We start from the raw sequence: 23,060 nt of genomic DNA, 5'->3' as shown, positions 1-23,060 counted from the left end.
CTCCAAGACCCTCGACACAGCTTTTTGGACATGTTGTGCTGTTTGAAAATGGTGTACCTTGATCGCCGTTTTGACTCTTGGAAATAGAAAAAAGTCGCAAGGAGCGATATCTGGTTATAAGGTGGCTGTGGTAGTACTAAAATTTGTTTTGAGGTTAAAAATTGCTGTACTGACAGAGCAGTAAGGGATGGCGCATTATCGTGATGCAGAATCCAATTATCAGCAATGTTGGCACGGACACGAAGAACTCTTTTACGAATTCTTTCTAAAATTTCTTTGTAGTAATATTGGTTAACCGTTTGTCCAGGAGGCACCTGCTCTTTATGAACAATTCCCTTGGAATCAACGAAGCACACAACCATACGTTTCACTTTTGACTTTGATATGCGTGCTTTTTTTGGTGTGGGTGATCCGTTTGAGCACCATTGCGAACTTTGGCGTTTTGTCTATGGATCGTACTGAAAAAACCAACTTTCATCACCAGTGATAATACGACTCAACAATTTTGGATTGATTTCCGTTTGCTCTAATAGATCGGCTGCCACAATTTTCCGTGTTTCTCGCTGTTGTGGTGTGAGATTTTTGGGGACTATTTTTGCACAAATCTTTCTCGTAACAAGATCTTCATTGATTATTAGACGAACCGTTTCCCGATTGATATTCAGTTCTTCTGCAATCATTTTCACGGATAATCTTCGATCAGATCGTACGAGTTCACGCACCCTGGCCAAGTTGACATCCGTCCGTGAGGTTGACGGTCGTCCACTGCGGTCTTTCCTTTAACATTCGTTCTGCCTTCACTAAACATGTTATGCCAACGAAAAAATTGAACTCTTGACATAACCTCCTCTCCAAAAGCATTCTAAAGCTTACCGTAAGTTGTCGTCTCGTTTTCACCCAATTTAGCGCAAAAAGAAACGGCATACCGTTGCGCAATATTATGCGGTTCCATTTTCGTGACGAGCGACACAAACATGTGTTAACTTATTGGAGCACAACTCACGACTGAGCAGTTGCATCCATGTGTCCCTTGGACTAGAAGCAGCTTATAGACCAAGGTCAAAGATTGTGCCTACGCAAGCCTGAAGGGTTGCCACATTTTGCAATGAAAATCAGTCTCATTACATTGTCACACCTCGTAAGCTTGTGTTATATAGTAGCGTTAGCCGAAGAGGCGACGATTTTACGTACTTCTACTCCAAACAGTTTAGCTGTTTGGTGACGGAAAATTCAATTACAACTTTTCAGTAACAATAGAAAGTAAGTTCGTGAACGATGATAGTGGAAGCCTCGTGAAAGTTGATGCATCCATGCTCCACTCTTTTAGAGCGGCGATACGTGCAACGACGGATATTCTTTTCCCTGCTGCCTGCAACATCATTTAACTCGCTCAAAACTACGGAACTGAAGATCTTTTGCAAATGAATACGTGTGTTATAAATAGATTCTCGACTATCACCCATGAGCTACAACCCAAAGTACAAATTGTCCTTGGTAAAACTTAGTGCTCATCTTCTATGGAACACACTTAGCACAGACTCTGCATGCGTCATGCGTGGCGCAGTGGACAGCCCATTTGATGGCAGTGTAAGAAATCACGTGTTCGAATCCTGGAAAGGTCATAAATTTTTGTAAGTGTTCCACGAAGTACGAAAACAGCGTTAGCAAGAACCGATTGTAGTTGTGGTTTCGATTGAGGGATGTCACATTCGTCTTAGTCTGAGAAACGGGCAACAGAGGACAAATTCATTTACTTTCTGAACAAACAGTTCGCTTTTTTGGAGAGCATTGCTAGTAGTGAAGATTTAACCATGCGTCTCCAGTACAACGAGGTGTAGGACGATGAGGTTATACAGAGATATAGGGTGTTTCAAAAGTGACCGGTATATTTGAAACGGCAATAGAAACTAAACGAGCAGCGATAGAAATACACCGTTTGTTGCAATATGCTTGGGACAACAGTATATTTTCAGGCAGACAAACTTTCGAAATTACAGTAGTTACAATTGTCAACAACAGATGGCGCTGCGGTCTGGGAAACACTATAGTACGATATTTTCAACATATCCACCATGCGTAGCAATAATATGGCGTAGTCTCTGAATGAAAGTACCCGAAACCTTTGACAACGTGTCTGGCCGAATGGCTTCACATGCCGATGAGATGTACTGCTTCAGCTGTTCAATTGTTTCTAGTATCCCCACAGAAAGAAGTCACAGGGGTTCATGTCTGGCGAATAGGGAGGCCAATCCACGCCACCTCCGGTATGTTTCGGATAGCCCAAAGCAATCACACGATCATCGAAATATTCATTCAGAAAATTAAAGACGTCGGCCGTGCGATGTGGCCGGGCACCATCTTGCATAAACCACGAGGCGTTCGCAGTGTCGTCTAAGGCAGTTTGTACCGCCACAAATTCACGAAGAATGTCCAGATAGCGTGATGCAGTAATCGTTTCGGATCTAAAAAATGGGCCAATGATTCCTTTGGAGGAAATGGCGGCCCAGACCAGTACTTTTTGAGGATGCAGGGACGAAGGGACTGCAACATAGGGCTTTTCGGTTCCCCATATGCGCCAGTACTGTTTATTGACGAAGCCGTCCAGGTAAAAATAAGCTTCGTCAGCAAACCAAATGCTGCCCACATGCATATCGCCGTCGTCAATCCTGTGCACTATATCGTTAGCGAATGTCTCTCGTGCAGCAATGGTAGCGGCGCTGAGGGGTTGCAGCGTTTGAATTTTGTATGGATAGAGGTGTAAACTCTGGCGCATGAGACGATACGTGGACGTTGGCGTCATTTGGACCGCAGCTGCAACACTGCAAACGGAAACCCGAGGCCGCTGTTGGATGACCTGCTGCACTAGCTGCGAGTTGCCCTCTGTGGTTGCCGTACGCAGTCGCCCTACCTTTCCAGCACGTTCATCCGTCACGTTCCCTGTCCGTTGAAATTTTTCAAACAGATCCTTTATTGTATCGCTTTTCGGTCCTTTGGTTACATTAAACATCCGTTGAAAACTTCGTCTTGTTGCACACTGTGTTCTAGGCGGTGGAATTCCAACACCAGAAAAACCTCTGTTCTAAGGAATAAACCATGTTGTCCACAGCACACTTGCACGTTGTGAACAGCACACGCCTCCAGCAGAAAGACGACGTACAGAATGGCGCACCCACAGACTGCGTTGTCTTCTATATCTTTCACATCACTTGCAGCGCCATCTATTGTTGAAAATTGTAACTACTGTAATTTCGAAAGTTTGTCCGCCTGAAAATGTACTGTTGTCCCAAGCATATTGCAACAAACGGTGTATTTCTATCGCTGCTCATTTAGTTTTTATTGCCGTTTCAAATATACCGGTCATTTTTGAAACGCCCTGTATATAAAGCGTGTACAACATTCAAGTGACACAAACGGAGGGGTTGTGATGTTTGAGTGTAAAATAATGTTATCATCTGAAGCAGACTTACTGCATCTTTATGTAAGATGATGAAACCGCAAAAGTTTACAAAATGGTTCTGAGCACTATGGGACTTAACATCTATGGTCATCAGTCCCCTTGAACTTAGAACTACTTAAACCTAACTAACCTAAGGACATCACACAACACTCAGACATCACGAGGCAGAGAAAATCCCTGACCCCGCCGGGAATCGAACCCGGGAACCCGGGCGTGTGAAGCGAGAACGCTACCGCACGACCACGAGATGCGGGCAAAAGTTTAAACAATAAGGATCCTAGCTACACAGTAAGAAGATAAACAATGCTTTCATTGAAGTAAAAAGTGTGTGGTCACGTTAACTTGAAAATACCTTTTTGAACGTGACGTGTGTGAAGAGCGATTGCAACCTTAATCGCATGAAAGAGCATGGAAAACAATAATATCCTATTTGTGATTGGTGTGGTGAAGTTTTGTAATTTTTATTTCGTTTTCATGTGAGATGACTGTCGAGTTGCTTTAGAAATAAGTTAAAATGTTCTTTCGGGTTGTATTGTATTGTATTGTATGGTAACCGGGGGCCTAGTAACGACGGAGAGGCTCCGTCCCCGCCGCAGCCGCAGTGGTCCACAACCCCACGATGACCACCGCAGTCCACTTCACCCCTCCGCCACCCCACACCGAACCACTCTTTTAGGGTTATTGTCCGGTCCGGCACCACAGTGACACCCCCCCTCCTCCCCCCCCCCCCCCCCCCCCCTCCCCCCCAGGAAACGTCTCACACCAGACGAGTGTAACTCCTATGTCTGAGGTGGTAGGGTAATGGTGGTGTACGCGTACGTGGAGAACTTGTTTGTGCAGAAATCGCCGACAGTGTAGCTGAGGCGAAATAAGGAGAACCAGCCGTCAGTCGCCGAGGCTGGTGGAAAACCGCCTAAAATCATCCACAGACCAGGCGCTCCTTCCCGCTCCGCAAAGCCGAGTTAGCCCGCGCGGCTCACTGCCCGGGCTCTTTCCGGTTGCGTTCGAACCAGCAGCCTAAGGACATCGTCTTGTAATATTCGACTGTTTATCGCTCTAATAACTGAACTACAGAATAATTCAGGTGTAGTCACGTAAGACGACAGTTTTGATGAGGTGTTTAAGTTTGGTGAATGACGCTGTCCTTCGTTGTGTGGAGAGCATATGTCTCGCAGTCTTACCTTCACAGTGCAAAACATTTTTGTTTAAGTTGTGCATCAGCGTGGTGGCAATTTGCCGGTACAGTACAACCACATTTTACGCATCTTCTCATTATTTGGAAGACTCAAAAATAAATTTTCAGCAGTTTTTGTAGATATACACTCCTGGAAATGGAAAAAAAGAACACATTGACACCGGTGTGTCAGGCCCACCATACTTGCACCGGACACTGCCAGAGGACTGTACAAGCAATGATCACACGCACGGCACAGCGGACACACCAGGAACCGCGGTGTTGGCCGTCGAATGGCGCTAGCTGCGCAGCATTTTTGCACCGCCGCCGTCAGTGTCAGCCAGTTTGCCGTGGCATACGGAGCTCCATCGCAGTCTTTAACACTTGTAGCATGCCGCGACAGCGTGGACGTGAACCGTAGTGCAGTTGACGCTTTGAGCGAGGGCGTATAGTGGGCATGCGGGAGGCGGGGTGGACGTACCGCCGAATTGCTCAACACGTGGGGCGTGAGGTCTCCACAGTACATCGATGTTGTCGCCAGTGGTCGGCGGAAGGTGCACGTGCCCGTCGACCTGGGACCGGACCGCAGCGACGCACGGATGCACGCCAAGACCGTAGGATCCTACGCAGTGCCGTAGGGGACCGCACCGCCACTTCCCAGCAAATTAGGGACACTGTTGCTCCTGGGGTATCGGCGAGGACCATTCGCAACCGTCTCCATGAAGCTGGGCTACGGTCCCGCACACCGTTAGGCCGTCTTCCGCTCACGCCCCAACATCGTGCAGCCCGCCTCCAGTGGTGTCGCGACAGGCGTGAATGGAGGGACGAATGGAGACGTGTCGTCTTCAGCGATGAGAGTCGCTTCTGCCTTGGTGCCAATGATGGTCGTATGCGTGTTTGGCGCCGTGCAGGTGAGCGCCACTGCATACGACCGAGGCACACAGGGCCAACACCTGGCATCTCTCTCTCTCTCTCTCTCTCTCTCTCTCTCTCTCTCTCTTTTCTTTTTTTTCACGCATCGCATTTTTTCAGTTATGCTGGTGCCTCGCTACCTTGTTGCATCCAGGTTCCAAACCATAGACAGTGTCTTTGAAACATGTATTAGTAGAAGCTGCATGGTCTTTGTGCTAAGCTATGCTTCACTCTGATTTTCCAAAATTTAAAATATATGAGAAGTGGTGTTTGCTGACTGCAGTTCTCAAATCTGAAAAGTTTATGCTGTATTTCCATACTTACATTATCATAAATAGAACGTAGCAACTCACTATTAATGGCATGGAGAAAAAAAACTATTCTTCCTGCTATTTCGTCGAAAAGTGGCGTTCGTGAGACAGCGGCTGGGTGCAAAATACAAGTGCTATTTATTTGCATGAACAGTGCCGGTCTCGAATCGACAGATGAATCTTTCGACGGCTGTACACGTCTGTATTACATTTGTTGTTGCCGAAAAAACAGACAGTTAACAACCAATATTAACAACAGCAAATGTAACGTAAATACACTCCTGGAAATTGAAATAAGAACACCGTGAATTCATTGTCCCAGGAAGGGGAAACTTTATTGACACATTCCTGGGGTCAGATACATCACATGATCACACTGACAGAACCACAGGCACATAGACACAGGCAACAGAGCATGCACAATGTCGGCACTAGTACAGTGTATATCCACCTTTCGCAGCAATGCAGGCTGCTATTCTCCCATGGAGACGATCGTAGAGATGCTGGGTGTAGTCCTGTGGAACGGCTTGCCATACCGTTTCCACCTGGCGCCTCAGTTGGACCAGCGTTCGTGCTGGACGTGCAGACCGCGTGATACGACGCTTCATCCAGTCCCAAACATGCTCAATTGGGGACAGATCCGGAGATCTTGCTGGCCAGGGTAGTTGGGTGACACGGGATACATGCGGACGTGCATTGTTCTGTTGGAAGAGCAAGTTCCCTTGCCGGTCTAGGAATGGTAGAACGATGGGTTCGATGACGGTTTGGATGTACCGTGCACTATTCAGTGTCCCCTCGACGATCACCAGAGGTGTACGGCCAGTGTAGGAGATCGCTCCCCACACCATGATGCCGGGTGTTGGCTCTGTGTGCCTCGGTCGTATGCAGTCCTGATTGTGGCGCTCACCTGCACGGCGCCAAACACGCATACGACCATCATTGGCACCAAGGCAGAAGCGACTCTCATCGCTGAAGACGATACGTCTCCATTCGTCCCTCCATTCACGCCTGTCGCGACACCACTGGAGGCGGGCTGCACGATGTTGGGGCGTGAGCGGAAGACGGCCTAACGGTGTGCGGGACCGTAGCCCAGCTTCATGGAGACGGTTGCGAATGGTCCTCGCCGATACCCCAGGAGCAACAGTGTCCCTAATTTGCTGGGAAGTGGCGGTGCGGTCCCCTACGGCACTGCGTAGGATCCTACGGTCTTGGCGTGCATCCGTGCGTCGCTGCGGTCCGGTCCCAGGTCGACGGGCACATGCACCTTCCGCCGACCACTGGCGACAACATCGATGTACTGTGGAGACCTCACGCCCCACGTGTTGAGCAATTCGGCGGTACGTCCACCCGGCCTCCCGCATGCCCACTATACGCCCTCGCTCGAAGTCCGTCAACTGCACATACGGTTTACGTCAGAGTTCAGATTGATGAAAGCCTCTCTTGGAAGTATCCCATACAGGCTGAGACATTGTATGCTGTTGTCTTTACGATCAGAAAAGTCTCCCCCGGCTCTGACACCCATCCACATCCGTAGCCGAGTGGTCAGCGCAGGGAGGACCCGGGTTCGATTACCGACGCTGCCAGGGATTTATGCGTGGTGGGAGACTGATACGGGGTGCACTCGAAGTCGTGAGCCGAACTGAGGAGCCAGTCGAGTGAGTAGTAGCGGTTCTCAGGTCGAGAAACACGGCGACGAAAGGCAGAGAGACGTGCCGACGACCTACCCCTCCGTACCGCGTTCGGCGACGCCGTTGGCAGAGGACGACACGGCGGTCGGTCGGTTCCGACTGGCGCGTCTTGGCCAGAACGCGGAGCTTGGCTGACACGTGTTTCTACCCAGCATACTTTCACGGAAATAGCTCAGATGGCGTCACACTGTGTGAATTCACAATGCCTAGGCCTACTTAGACCAGTAAAGCGCGAGCCGGAAACGATATGCGGTGCGAGATCGCGAAATTTGTGCAGGTCGTTGCTCAAGCGTCTAGGAATCCTAACTCTGCTATTCCTGTAGACATACTCCCGCATGGGATTTGTGGTTGATGGTACGAATTCATTCAAAAGCAATTGGCTCATCCACTCTAGACGGAGAAACGACTATCACTTAGAAAACTCTTTCATAACCGTTGTACAACAAAGTCTGATCTATTCTTCTCGCTTCATTATCAATAGGTTTCCAACAGAACAGAAAAATTGGCGCCATTCAACCCAGACTCTCATCTCTTCTGCAGAATACACGCAGTGTTTCACAAGAAGTCCTTCCAACGAAGAGTTCCCTGCAATAACTAAGAGCTATATTCAAAATTAACAGCCTCAGTTGCGGAGTTCCTAGATTTACCTAGGTTTCAATTGGGATAACCCAACCTTCTTCAGAATTACACTTACTAATGTTTGTCCGTAATGGACATTGTCAAACTAAAAATACAAATACACCAAGTGTCGTCATATTTTAAAAACTTAACTGAAGCTGCCTCGGCCCCACTTCCCGACCGCGATGCGGCAGCCACGAGTGTTGTACTCCAGGTTCGCAGGAGAGCTTCTGTGAAGTTTGGAAGGTAGGAGACGAGGTACTGGCAGAAGTAAAGCTGTGAGTACCGGCTGTGAGTCGTGCTTCGGTAGCTCAGATGGTACAGCACTTGCCCACGATAGGCAAATGTCCCGAGTTCGAGTCTCGGTCGGGCACACAGCTTTAATCTGCCAGGAAGTTTCATATCAGCGCACACTCCGCTGCAGAGTGAATATCTCATTCTGGGAACAAAAGTGAAGCTTCCAGAAGAGATGGTAGGATAGCGCTGTGACTTCGTTCAGGTACTCACCATCGGTGGTTATGTAAATGATTATAGAGTTGCAATTCTTCGTGACAGGTAGAACGGTCAGTAGACTGCATTAATGTTGTTCGTGTTTAGTGTTGTTACCAGCCTGGTAATTTATGTAAGGGGCGTCAAGAGGGATCACTCTGAAGAATTAGAGGGGCCACGTACTCGTGTCAGAGAGCGATATCAGAACCTGGCGGAATTGAAAGGGGCCTCCAGATGTGTCTCCACATGTTGAGGTGGTAGAATCGTGCAATGTAACTACATTTGTGGGACGTTCGAATCTGACAGTGGCCCGATTTTGGAGAGCAAGAGAACTTGACTGCTGGCATACTCGTCATCAGACCAGCTGTGTGGCTGGATTGAAGAGTTTTTATCAAACAGAACACAGCATGTTGTTCTTAATGGAGAGACGTCTACAGACGATAGTGTCGGAAGTTCTATGCGGCTTTTCGCGGATGATGCTGTAGTATACAGAGAAGTTGGAGCATTAGAAAATTGCAGCGAAATGCAGGAAGATCTGCAGCGGATAGGCACTTGGTACAGGGAGTGTCAACTGACCCTCAACATAGACAAATGTAATGTATTGCGAATACATAGAAAGAAGAATCCTGTATTGTATGGTTATATGATAGCGGAACAAACACTGGTAGCAGTTACTTCTGTAACATATCTGGAAGTATGCGTGCGGAACGATTAGAAGTGGAATGATCATATAAAATTAACTGTTGGTAAGTCGGGTACCAGGTTGAGATTCATTGGGAGAGTCCTTAGAAAATGTAGTCCACCAACAAAGGAGGTGGCTTACAAAACACTCGTTCGACCTATACTTGAGTATTGCTCATCAGTGTGGGATCCGTACCAGATCGGGTTGACGGAGGAGATAGAGAAGATCCAAAGAAGAGCGGCGCGTTTTGTCACAGGGTTATTTGGTAACCGTGATAGCGTTACGGAGATGTTTAACAAACTCAACTGGCAGACTCTCCAAGAGAGACGCTCTGCATCGCGGTGTAGCTTGCTCGCCAGGTTTCGAGAGGGTGCGTTTCTGGATGGGGTATTGAATATATTGCTTCTCCCTACTTATAACTCCCTTGGAGATCACGAATGTAAAATTAGAGAGATTAGAGCGCGCACGGAGGCTTTCAGACAGTCGTTCTTCCCGCGAACCATACGCGACTGGAACAGGAAAGGGAGGTAATGACAGTGGCACGTAAAGTGCACTCCGCCACACACCGTTGGGTGGCTTGCAGAGTATAATTGTAGATGTAGATGTAATCAGTGTCAGAATTTTGCCAACGTAACTTCTTAAACTGACAGTTGTGTGACGTTCACACCTAACAGCACGTATCTGAATAGTCATTGAATGTCGCCTGCGTCATATTTCTTTCGTATCTGATGTGCGGTAGTCATTAACTGAGGCGTTCGCGGGCTCGCAGACACACACACACACACACACACACACACACACACACACACACACAGAGAGAGAGAGAGAGAGAGAGAGAGAGAGAGAGAGAGAGAGAGAGAGAGACGGCTTTCAATAAATCCCTGCCTTTTAAATCTCAGTGGGCGACCTTTCGGTGACCAGATCTGCTATCCGTCCACCGAAGCGATAGCCAGTGTACCGCCCCATTAGATAAATGGACAGATTCCCGTGTACATGAGGGTCCCCGCGGCGCATAGACACGCGATGAGCTTTTAGCGAGTCCGGAACCTGCAAGCGGTGTCCGTAAGCCAGGGTCCGCAGTGTCGCAGTGGCTTTTGTGGGGACAGCTTAGCGACTGCTCCAGTCGTTAATGCCCACGCTGCCGGTCGCGTCCGCTCACGGTCGCACGCCATTCAGCACTCTGGTCCGACACACCGACTTCTCCTAGGAGGTCTGTTTACGTCACAGATACTGCCGACGAAGGAGTGTAGTTTTTGAACGAAGCACGAGTGGAGCGCTCTCGCCGAGGATTGTAGCAATGAGTAGAACCGTAGATAGATTTGACAGAGGTGCGGATATGACGCGTGTGTCGGCGGTTGGGCAGAAGCTGCTGGTGTTGTGATAGGGCGCCGATTGCGTTGCGGCAACGCAGTGCTCCGGTTCTGTAGCCAGTCACTAGTCACAGAAGCATGTCGAGTGGGAACCGACAGCCTCAACGCCGCAGGAAGCTGGACCCCTTGCAGGTTGGGAAGGTGAGTCACTCCATTGCACATGGTAGTCGGACTTCCCTTACATGTAACTAGTCTACATGGTGGGGCAAAATTAATAGCGGAAACTGACACGGGTTATCTTATGTCGTAATTATGTATATAAAAATAAAGTTTTAATATACCACGTTTCTATACTGGACGAAAAAATATGTAACAATTTCTCGTAATTCCATATGGATTCTTAGCCCCGTACAAGTAGTCCTGAAAACGTGTGATTGTGAATTTTTGACAGCTGTGAAAATAGTTGATTTAAGTGGGGATAGGACGTCAAACGGGCCGACTTGCAGCAGGAGAGGCACCACAGGACATTTCAATTTTCACTGTCTATACTTTTACAAATAAATTCATAAAACTTTATCAGCATGACCAGGAAGGATTCAGGACGAACTCCTAGCCGCGGAAGTTCAAAAATATAAGAAAATAATTTTTTACGTATGAAATTTTATCTTTTTTCACTTACTATTGGCTGCATTTGTTGCTATAGATGAACTTTTCTTCATAAGTAAGAGAGATTCTTCCACGAATTTTGCACAGCATACGAGCTATAAGTACAGATGTAATCTGTTAAAAACTGTGGTAAAAATGGAGATAATTAACTATAAAATTTAAGTTTTTTTTCTAAACATTAAGTTTAAAATTTAACAGCTCATCGATTTTTTCATAAATTAAATAAGTTCTAGAGTTTCATACACCTGTAATGGTTTTTTATGGTGTGCAAAATTCATCGAAGGATCTCTTACTTATGAAGAAAAGTGTACCTATACCGACAGATGCAGCCAATGGTAAAGGAAAAATGAGGAAATTTCACATGTAAAAAAAATTATGTTGTTATCTTTTTGAACTTCCACTCCTATGAGTGTGAATTATGAATCCTTGCTGGTCACGCGACAAAGTCATATGAATTTATATGTAAAAGTCTAGACAGTGGAAATTAAAATATCGTAAGGTGCCTCTCCTCCTGCTCCAAGTCGGCCCGTGTGACGTCCTACCCGCCCCCCTCCCCCCCCACCCCCCCCCCCAAGACGAAAAACGTGAGCGCATCCACAGATGACAGTAAGTATGTTAACTATTCGTGCCAAATTATGTACAGCTTGGGCATTACGTTTTTCGTTTTAAATCTTAAGAGAAAATTCATAGACATTAAAAGTTCACAATGACATATTTTCAGGGCTACCTATTTAGGGTTTAGAATCTGTTTGGAGCTAAGACATTGTTTTACACTTTTCAGTACGATTTAAAAACGTGATATATCAAAAACTGAGTTGTATTTAATTATTTTCTTGTTTCTAGTATTGAGTGTGCAAAATTTTCTATGGATTTCAATCATTTTGATGAATTTACAGCATACACATGTGGGAAATTTCAGGTTTTATTTCAGTTTCTCCTGAGTAAAGCAACACTTTGTTTACCGATAATCCTTCTCCCCGTGAGCCATCCGTGACTGGGACAGGAAAAAGGGGGAAACGGCACTCCGCGACACAGCAGACAAGAAGGCGATTTAGTATCGCATCGTCAACCAGTTCTGAGCTACGCTGAATGCTCAAGTCTCTAGCTCACTGGGAGGTTAGTTTAAAACTAACTGCAAAGTTTGCACTGCACAGACAAACGGTCAAGAGAGTAACCTAATAAAAGCGTGTGAATAGCAAAGAGTTTCCTCATCCGAGTTATTTGTGAGACAATTACGAGTGTGTGGCTATCAGCCGAGGCTGACTTCAGTTAGCAGTATTGTCCCAATTAGTGCAGATGTAATAGAATGCTAACTCTTCGACGAATCAACTTTCAACTGGGCTCAAAGTTCGCCCGTAGCCCGTGGTCGGGGCACGTGACTGGTGCGTGGTGGGGCTCCCCCTACATTTTGCTGCTGGTATGAGATGACGTCCAGTATGGCTCCAGACGGATATAGGTCAAGCGGTGCCTCCTCGTTCACTTGACCTCAGTACTCTGTACTTCTCCGCATGGAGTCATCTCAGCCATGAGGTATGCGAAACTGCCGTTGGTACGGCTAAAGAACTGGAGCGGGCGAATCGCACTCCGTTGTCCAACTGTACTAGACGATTCCGATGTGTTTGGAAGACCTCGTACTCACCTGCTGGCCACAGGTACGAATGCAGTGTTGACTTCACGTGAGGGCGACATGTGGATCACCTCTTTTTAGCAGGTATGAGTGCATAGTACGTTATAAAAGTAACGCACCCGAAGCAGTGTTGTATTTCTTACTACAGTAGGTCATGGGTAAAACTGGTCAGTTAAATGGGAACCTAAGCGAAAAAGTTCTCATTTCCATAACTACTTTTAAGCCTACATTCAAAGTTTTTCATGTTCTACAAAGTGCATTCGTAACTTATTCTCAAATGCACTCGACAGTTACGAGGACCTTTTAAAAATTCGTGCCTTAAGTACAAAATCTCATCTACGGGTCCTGTATCGTCGCTGTAATATGTATTATTTGGTTTCCAATGCATCGGTCATGCATTACATCAGCCTAATTATAATGTTACTCATGTGGGGCGTCCATGGCAGTTACACTCCTGGAAATTGAAATAAGAACACCGTGAATTCATTGTCCCAGGAAGGGGAAACTTTATTGACACATTCCGGGGGTCAGATACATCACATGATCACACTGACAGAACCACAGGCACATAGACGCAGGCAACAGAGCATACACAATGTCGGCACTAGTACAGTGTATATCCACCTTTAGCAGCAATGCAGGCTGCTATTCTCCCATGGAGACGATCGTAGAGATGCTGGATGTAGTCCTGTGGAACGGCTTGCCATGCCATTTCCACCTGGCGCCTCAGTTGGACCAGCGTTCGTGCAGGACGTGCAGACCGCGTGAGACGTCGCTTCAGCCGGTCCCAAACATGCTCAATGGGGGACAGATCCGGAGATCTTGCTGGCCAGGGTAGTTGACTTACACCTTCTAGAGCACGTTGGGTGGCACGGGATACATGCGGACGTGCATTGTCCTGTTGGAACAGCAAGTTCCCTTGCCGGTCTAGGAATGGTAGAACGATGGGTTCGATGACGGTTTGGATGTACCGTGCACTATTCAGTGTCCCCTAGACGATCGCCAGAGGTGTGCGGCCAGTGTAGGAGATCGCTCCCCACACCATGATGCCGGGTGTTGGCCCTGTGTGCCTCGGTCGTATGCACTCTTGATTGTGGCGCTCACCTGTACGGCGCCAAACACGCATACGACCATCATTGGCACCAAGGCAGAAGCGACTCTCATCGCTGAAGACGACACGTCTCCATTCGTCCCTCCATTCACCCCTGTCGCGACACCACTGGAGGCGGGCTGCACGATGTTGGGACGTGAGCGGAAGACGGCCTAACGGTGTGCGGGACCGTAGCCCAGCTTCATGGAGACGGTTGCAAATGGTCCTCGCCGATACCCCAGGAGCAACAGTGTCCCTAATCTGCTGGGAAGTGACGGGGCGGTCCCCTACGGCACTGCGTAGGATCCTACGGTCTTGGCGTGCATCCGTGCGTCGCTGCGGTCCGGTTCCAGGTCGACGGGCACGTGCACCTTCCGCCGACCACTGGCGACAACATCGATGTACTGTGGAAACCTCACGCCCCACGTGTTGAGCAATTCGCCGGTACGTCCACCCGGCCTCCCGCATGCCCACTATACGCCCTCGCTCAAAGTCCGTCAACTGCGCATACGGTTCACGTCCACGCTGTCGCGGCATGCTACCAGTGTTAAAGACTGCGATGGAGCTCCGTGTGCCACGGCAAACTGGCTGACACTGACGGCGGGGGTGCACAAATGCTGCACAGCTAGTGCCATTCGACGGCCAACACCGCGGTTCCTGGTGTGTCCGCTGTGCCGTGCGTGTGATCATTGCTTGTACAGCCCTCTCGCAGTGTCCGGAGCAAGTATGGTGGGTCTGACACACCGGTGTCAATGTGTTCTTTTTTCCATTTCCAGGAGTGTATATATATATATATATATATATAATCTACCAATTGCTCAGTTTGTAATGGGTAATTTGGAGTTCTTTTTAACGTTGTTGTGTAAGTGTTATTGTAAAATATATGAAAATGTAGCAGCAAGAATAACTGTATTATTTGACAGAAATAAATGAACTCTGATAAAACTTATTTATGTGCTGCTGAGCCCGACCATAACGAGTTTCAATAATTCCGTACTTCACATTAAAATGTATGCACCAAATAACTAATATATCACACCACCACCTCTACCCATAACAACACTGGTGTCGTAAATATTTATATTTAAAGTCAGTGATGAATTAGTATTAGAAAAATTAATCTTACGCACCAGCCATAAAATTATTTCATTACGTGAAGTCTAAGATTGTTCTACAGAATGTTGTTTTCACCTTTACAGTAGCAAAATAAGAAATTCCTGTGGGTTCTTATCCTCGGAGTTCAAATACTGTAATATCGATCGAATGAATTAGTGTCTGATTAATTCTGCACTTTCAAATTGCCGCTCCATACGCTCACGTAATGGCGGCAAACAAAGCACAGTCTGGACTGCTGCGGACACAAAAGTTAACACATGCATAGTTGGTTATTTAGTTACAAATAAAAGTCCGTATACTAGAATTCCATTTTATGAGTTTTACGTTATATTTTTCCTTTGACCACTTATGACTGTCTTTTACAATATTTAAAGGAACAGACCTCAGCTTATCTTCGATCTCATCCGCTTCATACAACACAGAGATGAAGAACATAAGAAGGAAGAATTCCACAGACAATACAAAGCCAATACACTCTTTTAGTGGTATTACCTTTTGTTATGTGGTTATTCTGTGTAGGAAACTGCTTATAAAATATTAAAACATATTGTTGTTATTTCACAATGTAATAATAATTCACAATATAATAATAAGTCTTTTCTCAGTCAAAAGTCATTTTTGAAAAAACATTCGTTAATTGATAAGTCTCGAGCACTGTCCCATACACTAGCGACACAAAATATTCGCGTTGACATTAAAAGTTCGTCAAGAAATCCACTCCTCGGTCATGCAGACATGCGAGAATCGCTGCGTGAGCGACCTCATCGTCGCAATATCTGCGACTGCTGTGAATCGATTCCTCGATCGCCTGTGGTCGATGTCGCTGGCCTCCCTTCCCGATCAGCGTCAACCACGTGTGTGCGCCCTGGGTCAAACTGTTCCCACCATTTCGCTACAGCTCATCGTGACGTTGTCAAGGTATCGTCCGGTCGGCGCGAAAGCGTTACCATGATGCTCGATAAACTCCTGTGGCAGACGGTACAAGGGAGGTGTTGGCCATCACAATGAGATTTACTATTGAAATTTAGAGAATGTTTTCTAACGTAGAGACGGGCAACATACACTGACGGGGAAAAAATCGGTACACCAAGAAGTAGTTGCGGGACGTACACTAGAGTTTGTAGGCGTGTTTCTACATCTGAAATATGATATCTACACTACTTGCCATTAAAATTTCTACACCAAGAAGAAATGTAGAAGATAAACGGGTATTCATTGGACAAATATATTATACTAGAACTGACATGTGATAACATTTTCACGCAACTTGGGTGCATAGGTCCTGAGAAATGAGTACCCAGAACAATCACCTATGGGCCTAATAACGGCCATGATACGCCTGGGCATTGAGTCGAACAGAGCTTGGATGGCGTGTACAGGTACAGGCAACATGCAGTCGTGCATTATTCTGCTGAAATGTAGGGTTTCGCAGGGATCGAATGAAGGGTAGAGCCACGGGTCGTAACACATCTGAAATGTAACGTCCGCTGTTCAAAGTGCCGTCAATGTGAACAAGAGGTGACCAAGACGTGTAGCCAATGGTACCCCATAGCATCATGCCGGGTGATACGCCAGTATGGCGATGATGAATACACGCTTCCAATGTGCGTTCACCGCGATGTGGCCAAACAGGTATGCGACCATGACGACGCTGTAAACAGAACCTGGATTCATCCTAAAAAACACGTTTTGTCGTTCGTGCACCCAGGTTCGTCGTTGAGTACGCCATCGAAGGCGCTCCTGTCTGTGATACAGCGTCAAGGGTAACCGCAGCCGAGGTGATAGTCCGTGCTGCTGGAAACGTCGTCGAACTGTTCGTGTTGGTGGTTGTTGTCCTGCAAACGTCCCCATCTGTTGACTCAGGGATCGAGACGTGGATGCACGATCCGTTACAGCCTTGCGGATAAGATGCCTGTCATCTCAACTGCTACTGATACGAGGCCGTTGGGATCCAGCACGGCGTTCCGTATTACCCTCCTGAACCCACCGATTCCATATTCTGCTAACAATAATTGGATCTAGACCAACGCGAGCAGCAATGTCGCGATACGATAAACCGCAATCGCGATAGGCTACAATCCGACCTTTATCAAAGTCGGAAACGTGGTGGTACGCATTTCTCCTCCTTACACGAGGCATCACAACAACGTTTCATCAGGCAACGCCGGCCAACTGCTGTTTGTGTATGAGCAATCGATGTCAGCACGTTGTAGGTGTCGCCTCCTGCGCCAACCTTGTGTGAATGCTCTGAAAAGCTAATCATTTGCATATCACAGCATCTTCTTCCTGTCGGTTAAATTTCGCGTCTGTAACACGTCATCTTCGTGATGTAGCAATTTTAATGCCCAGTAGTGTATTCAATTTCGACGCCAGTCGCGTAGGAATGGGTAGTAGTGCCATTGTGAGGATGCTAATCATGTTTGTTTTAAATACATGTTGTAACGGCTGTGAGCTTTAGCTGCCTTTCAGATTGCGCTTGGTGAATTGATGTTTATCCAGAATGCCTTCGAGGTGACTAACAAGGGAACATACCCATCGCACCCCATTCAGATTTAGTTATAAGTTGGTCTTGAAAAACTGAACACAGATTAATCGAGAAAACAGGAAGAAGTTTTGTGGAACCATGAAAAATAAAAGCAAAATATACAAACTGAGTAGTCCATGCGAAAAATAGGCAATATTAACGATAATCTGCACTCAGGAGCGCCGTGCGCCCGTGGTTAGCACAGTCTGGTTAGCGAGAGCAGCTCCGAAACAAGCGGTCCTTGGTTCAAGTCTTCCCTCGAGTGAAAAGTATTTTATTTTTTATTTTCAGACAATTATTATCTGTCGTCCGTCCGTCCGTCCGTCCGATGCGAGGTAACTGTGAAAAGATTCTATGATTTTGCGAAGCTGCATAGGAACACAGAGCAGTATTGTTTACGTGATCGTATGTCAATTATCAAAGTTCAGGCACTTACACATAATCAACTTCGCTCTCCAAAATTCCAGGACATGTTCAGATTTGCTTGGACATATGCAGGATTTGACGGTCTACACACGGAAAAAATTGAAAACGTTAAAAAAATGGTTCAAATGGTTCTGAGCACTATGGGACTTAACATCTGTGGTCATCAGTCCCCTAGAACTTAGAACTACTTAAACCTAACTGACCTAAGTACATCACACACATTCATGCCCGAGGCAGGATTCGAACCTGCGACCGTAGCAGTCGCGCGGTTCCGGACTGCGCGCCTAGAACAGCTAGGCCACCGCGGCCGGCGAAAACGTTAAAAACGTATGTTCTGACAGAGCACAAGGAAAACTGTGCGACTGTGAAACTGTTGCATTCATTTGTTGCAGTTTATGTGACAAACTCTTATGTTTTCATCACCTTTTTGGGAGTGCTTATCACCTCCACAAGAAAACCTAAATCGGGCAAGGTAGAAGAATCATTTTACCCAGTCGCCAAGTGTAGAAATTAGGTGGGTCGACAACATATTCCTGTTGCTGTCACCAGTGTCGTAAAGAATATATCAGACGTGTTTTTCTGTGGAGGAAACGGTTGACCTATGACCTTGCGATCAAATGTTTTCTATTCCCATTGCAGAAGCACGTCCTTTCGTCTGATAATCGCACGTTTTTGCGGTACGGTCGCAAAACATAGACACTAAACTTATTACATTGAACAGAGACGTCAATGAACGAACGGACAGATCATAACTTCGCGAAAATAAAAAGAGTAAACTTTTCACTCGAGGGAAGACTTGAACCAAGGACCTCTCGTTCCGCATCTGCTCACGCTAACGGGACCACGGCGCTCCTGAGCGCAGACTATCCTTAATATTGGTTATCCTGCGCATGGACTACTCAGTTTGTATATTTTGCTTATTTATTTCATAGTTCCACACAACTTCTTACTGTTTTATCGACTGATCTGTGTTCAGTTTTTCAAGGCCTGTCCACTGTGCCAACTTATAACTAAATCTGAGGGGGGTGCGATGGAGAGGTTCCCTTGTAAGACACCACTAGCAGCATTCAATGTGTTTGAACGAGGTCTTGTAATAGAGCTAGGAGAAGTTGGATGTTCCTTCTGCCGTACTACAGCTAGACGTGGAAGGCATGTAGTCAATGCACATGACTGCTGACAGAGGTGGTCACGAGAATGCAGTATGGTCGCAAGAAGACCGGATTATGGGCGGCCACGTGGCATTACGGAGAGGCAAGACTATCATATTCGGAGTATGGCTCTGGCGCATAGTAGTGCAACTGCAGCAGCAATCTTAGTAGCAGTTGGCACCAAAGTGACACAACGGACTGTAATAAACTGGTTACTTTAGGGACAGCTCCGAGCCGAACTCCCTGTAGCGTACATTCCACTGATGCCAAAGCACCGCCATTTGCGACAGTGGTGTCAAGCGAGAGCTCAGTGGAGAGGGTACTGGAAATTTTTTATGACTCCTGGTGACAGCTCGTTCTGCCTCGGTGCCAGTGGTGGTTGCGTGTTGGTTAGATGGGAGCCAGTTAAGGGCCTTCAATAACCTGTCGGCGTGTTACACACACTGGACATACAGCTGTAGTTACAGTCTTGGGCGCGATTTCGTCTGACAGAAGGAGCACTTTCGTTGTTATCTCACTCACTCTGACTGCAAATTTGTACATCAATCTGCTGATTCGATCTAATCTGATGTCATTAACGAACAGCATTCCAGGGGGTGTTTTCCAACAGGATAATGCTTTCATGTACCGCTGTTCTGACACAACGTGCTGTACAGAGTTGAAATGTTCCCTTGTACTGCTGGATGACCAGATATGTCTCCATTCTACATCTAAATCTACATGGATACTCTGCAAATCACATTTAAGTGCCTTGCATAGGGTTCATCGTACCAAAATTATCTATTATTCCAATCTCGTATAGCGCACAGAAAGAATGAACACCTATATCTTTCCGTACGAGCTCTTATTTCCCTTATTTTATCATGGTGATCGTTCCACCCTACGTAGGTCGGTGTGAAAGAAATATTTTCGTATTCGGAGGAGAAAGTTGGTGATTGGACTTTCGTGAGAACATTCCGTCGCAACGAAAACCTCCTTTCCTTTAATGATTTCCTTCCCAAATCCTGTACCATTTCCGTGACACTCTCTCCCATATTTCGCGATAATACAAAACGTGCTGCCTTTCTTTGAACTTTTTCGATGTACTCCTTCACTCCTACCTGGTAAGGATCCCACACCGCGCAGCAGTATTCTAGAAGCGGACGGACAAGCTTAGTGTAGGCAGTCTCCTTAGTAGGTCTGTTACATTTTCTAAGTGTCCTGCCAATAAAACGCAGGCTTTGGTTAGCCTACCCCACAACATTTTCTATGTGTTCTTTCCAATTCGAGTTGTTCGTAATTGTAATATCTAGGTATTTAGCTGCATTTACGGCTTTTAGATTAGACTGATTTATCGTGTAACCGCAGTTTAACGAGTTCCTTGTACCACTCATGTGGATGACCTCACACGTTTCGTTATTTAGGGCCACCAGCCACTTTTCGCAGCATTCAGATTTTTTTCTCAATCGTTTTGCAGTTTGTTTTGATCTTCTGATTTCTGATGACTTTATTAGTCGATAAACGACATCGTCATCTGCAAGCAACCAAAGACGGCTGCTCATATTGTCTCCCAAATCGTTTATATAGATAAGGAACAGCAAAGGGAATATAACACTACCTTGGGGAACGCCTGAAATCTCGTCTGTTTTACTCGATGACTTTCCGTCAATTACTACGAACTGTGACCTCTCTGACAGGAAATCGCAAATCCAGTCACGTAACTGAGACGATATTCCATGAGCACGCAATTTTACTACGAGCCGCTTGTGTAGCACAGTGTCAAAAGCCTTCCGGAAATCCAGGAATACGGAATCGACCTGACATTCCTTGTCAATAGCACTCAGCACTTCATGTGAATAAAGAGCTAGTTGTGTTTCACAGGAACGATGTTCTCTAAACTCCTGGTGACTGTGTGCCAATAGACCGTTTCCTTCGAACAGTTATAAGACATCATCTGGCAAAGATTCCAGCATCATCCACAAACAGCATTAACCGTCACTTTATTGACCGAGCAAGCTCAACAGGCGTAGAACTCCATTCCACAAACTGACACCTATCAACACAACGAATGCACATTTGTATGCTTGAATTCAACATTCTGGCGGTTACACCGATTATTATTGTACCAGAATTTCACATTTTCAGTGGCTTATCTTACGCTATCATTAACTCATTATCTTGCAATTTTAATGAAATACGTTACCTAGACAAATGTATTCCCTAAATTTCTGTAGTCTACATCAATTATTTTTTGGTGTTGCGGTTTTTTTCCATGAGTACATTTCTTCCTACACATACATCTCGCGAAACGACCACGCTGAGAAACTTCGAGGAATTAGAGCTAATAGAGAGGCTTTTCGACAATCGCTGTACCCAAGCGCCATTTGCGAGTGGAGCAGGGAAAGAGGGGGGGGGGGGAGGGGGGTGGAATCACTCAGTGGTACCAGGAGTACCCTCCGCCATACACCATGTGGTGATTCTCGGAGTATTGATGTTGATGTAGATTGTATCTGGTCCATACAGTCTTCACAATCAATCTCTGCGTGATTTAGACGTGTTGCCCAAGAGAATCGTATGATACCGCGTACTTCAACTTTGGGAGGACAGTGGGTGTCCAGCTGTCGCGGCGTCTCACTTGTACACTGTAATCTACGTACTACCCGCACCTCGGCAGAACTGTGTCTGCAGGAAACCGGGAGTATGTACTCCCTTCTCACAATGCACCACTGTTGTTAGGTGATGGCGTTAGTGTGGGGCGACAGCTCTTGCCGACTTTCTGAAGTCCCTACGTTGTATATTCTTATGGCTGCTAATCCAACAAGCAGCACGAAACTCTAAAAATTTTTTCCTATAAATTGGGATGCCAACGTCATTGATACCCAAAAATTTTTGCGTTAACGAAGACAGGAAAATATACTTATAGCTCATGCATTGAGTGAAAAACAATGGGGACGTACCATTCCTTTGGCGAAGATATCATTTTGAATTGTCCTCCCCCTCGTAACTTAATGCACTTGCATTTATATTTTGTTTCTTTTTCTATTCAAGAGATACGATAGTTCTTACAGCAGTAGATTAGGGCTAGTTGTGACAAATGTGCTCGTTAAATACACTAAGTTTACAACAGAAGTGCAGAGTGATAATTGTGCACTCTAACTGGCAATGCTCATTCGAATAAATATTAAGCACTCGTTTAGCTTAAATGTGTGAAACAACGGTTTTGGAGACAAGAGAAGCGGTGCTTGTATGCTTATGTGAAACTGGTGGAAATGAAAATATACCCGTTCTGAACTGAAAGTATGAGGGTACGGTATTATTTATAGTGAGAGAGAGTATTTTTAGTTCCTCTAACCAGCATTATTTCTGCGGAGAAGAAGTTGTGGAGACTGACGCAGCAGCATATCCAGAGAAGAGGATCGGCTGAACGTTTCAAGTAAGCCAACTATAGTGAGAGAAGTTTGAAGTTCGCAATCATGCGAACTTGAAACTTCTCGCACTACAGTTGGCTTACTTGAAACGTTCAGCCGATCCTCTTCTCTGAATATGCGGCTGCGTCAGTCTCCACAGCCGGCCGTAGTGGCCGTGCGGTTCTAGGCGCTACTGTCTGGAGTCGAGCGACCGCGCAGTCCGGAACCACGCGACTGCTACGAACGAAGGTTCGAATCCTGCCTCTGGCATGGATGTGTGTGATGTCCTTAGGTTAGTTAGGTTTAAGTAATTCTAAGTTCTAGGGCACTGATGACCTCAGATGTTAAGTCCCATAGTGCTAAGAGCCATTTGAACCATTTTACAATGTGGTGCATTTAATAACCACCAGAAATTCAAAAACAGGTCTTGCTTCTA

At 46.3% G+C, this 23,060-nt stretch overlaps 1 protein-coding gene across 1 annotated transcript in view; it reads left to right on the top strand.

The window, feature by feature from the left end:
- LOC126278231 (serine/threonine-protein phosphatase 6 regulatory ankyrin repeat subunit A) overlaps positions 1-23,060 on the top strand; it is a 944,107-nt gene that overhangs the window by 467,906 nt on the left and 453,141 nt on the right. The window lies entirely within an intron of this gene.

The sequence above is a fragment of the Schistocerca gregaria genome, chromosome 6 (genome assembly GCF_023897955.1).
Source record: "Schistocerca gregaria isolate iqSchGreg1 chromosome 6, iqSchGreg1.2, whole genome shotgun sequence".
Taxonomy (NCBI): domain Eukaryota; kingdom Metazoa; phylum Arthropoda; class Insecta; order Orthoptera; family Acrididae; genus Schistocerca; species Schistocerca gregaria.
The sequence above is the reverse complement of the archived record's forward strand: the minus strand, read 5'-3'. Positions and strand labels throughout refer to the sequence as shown.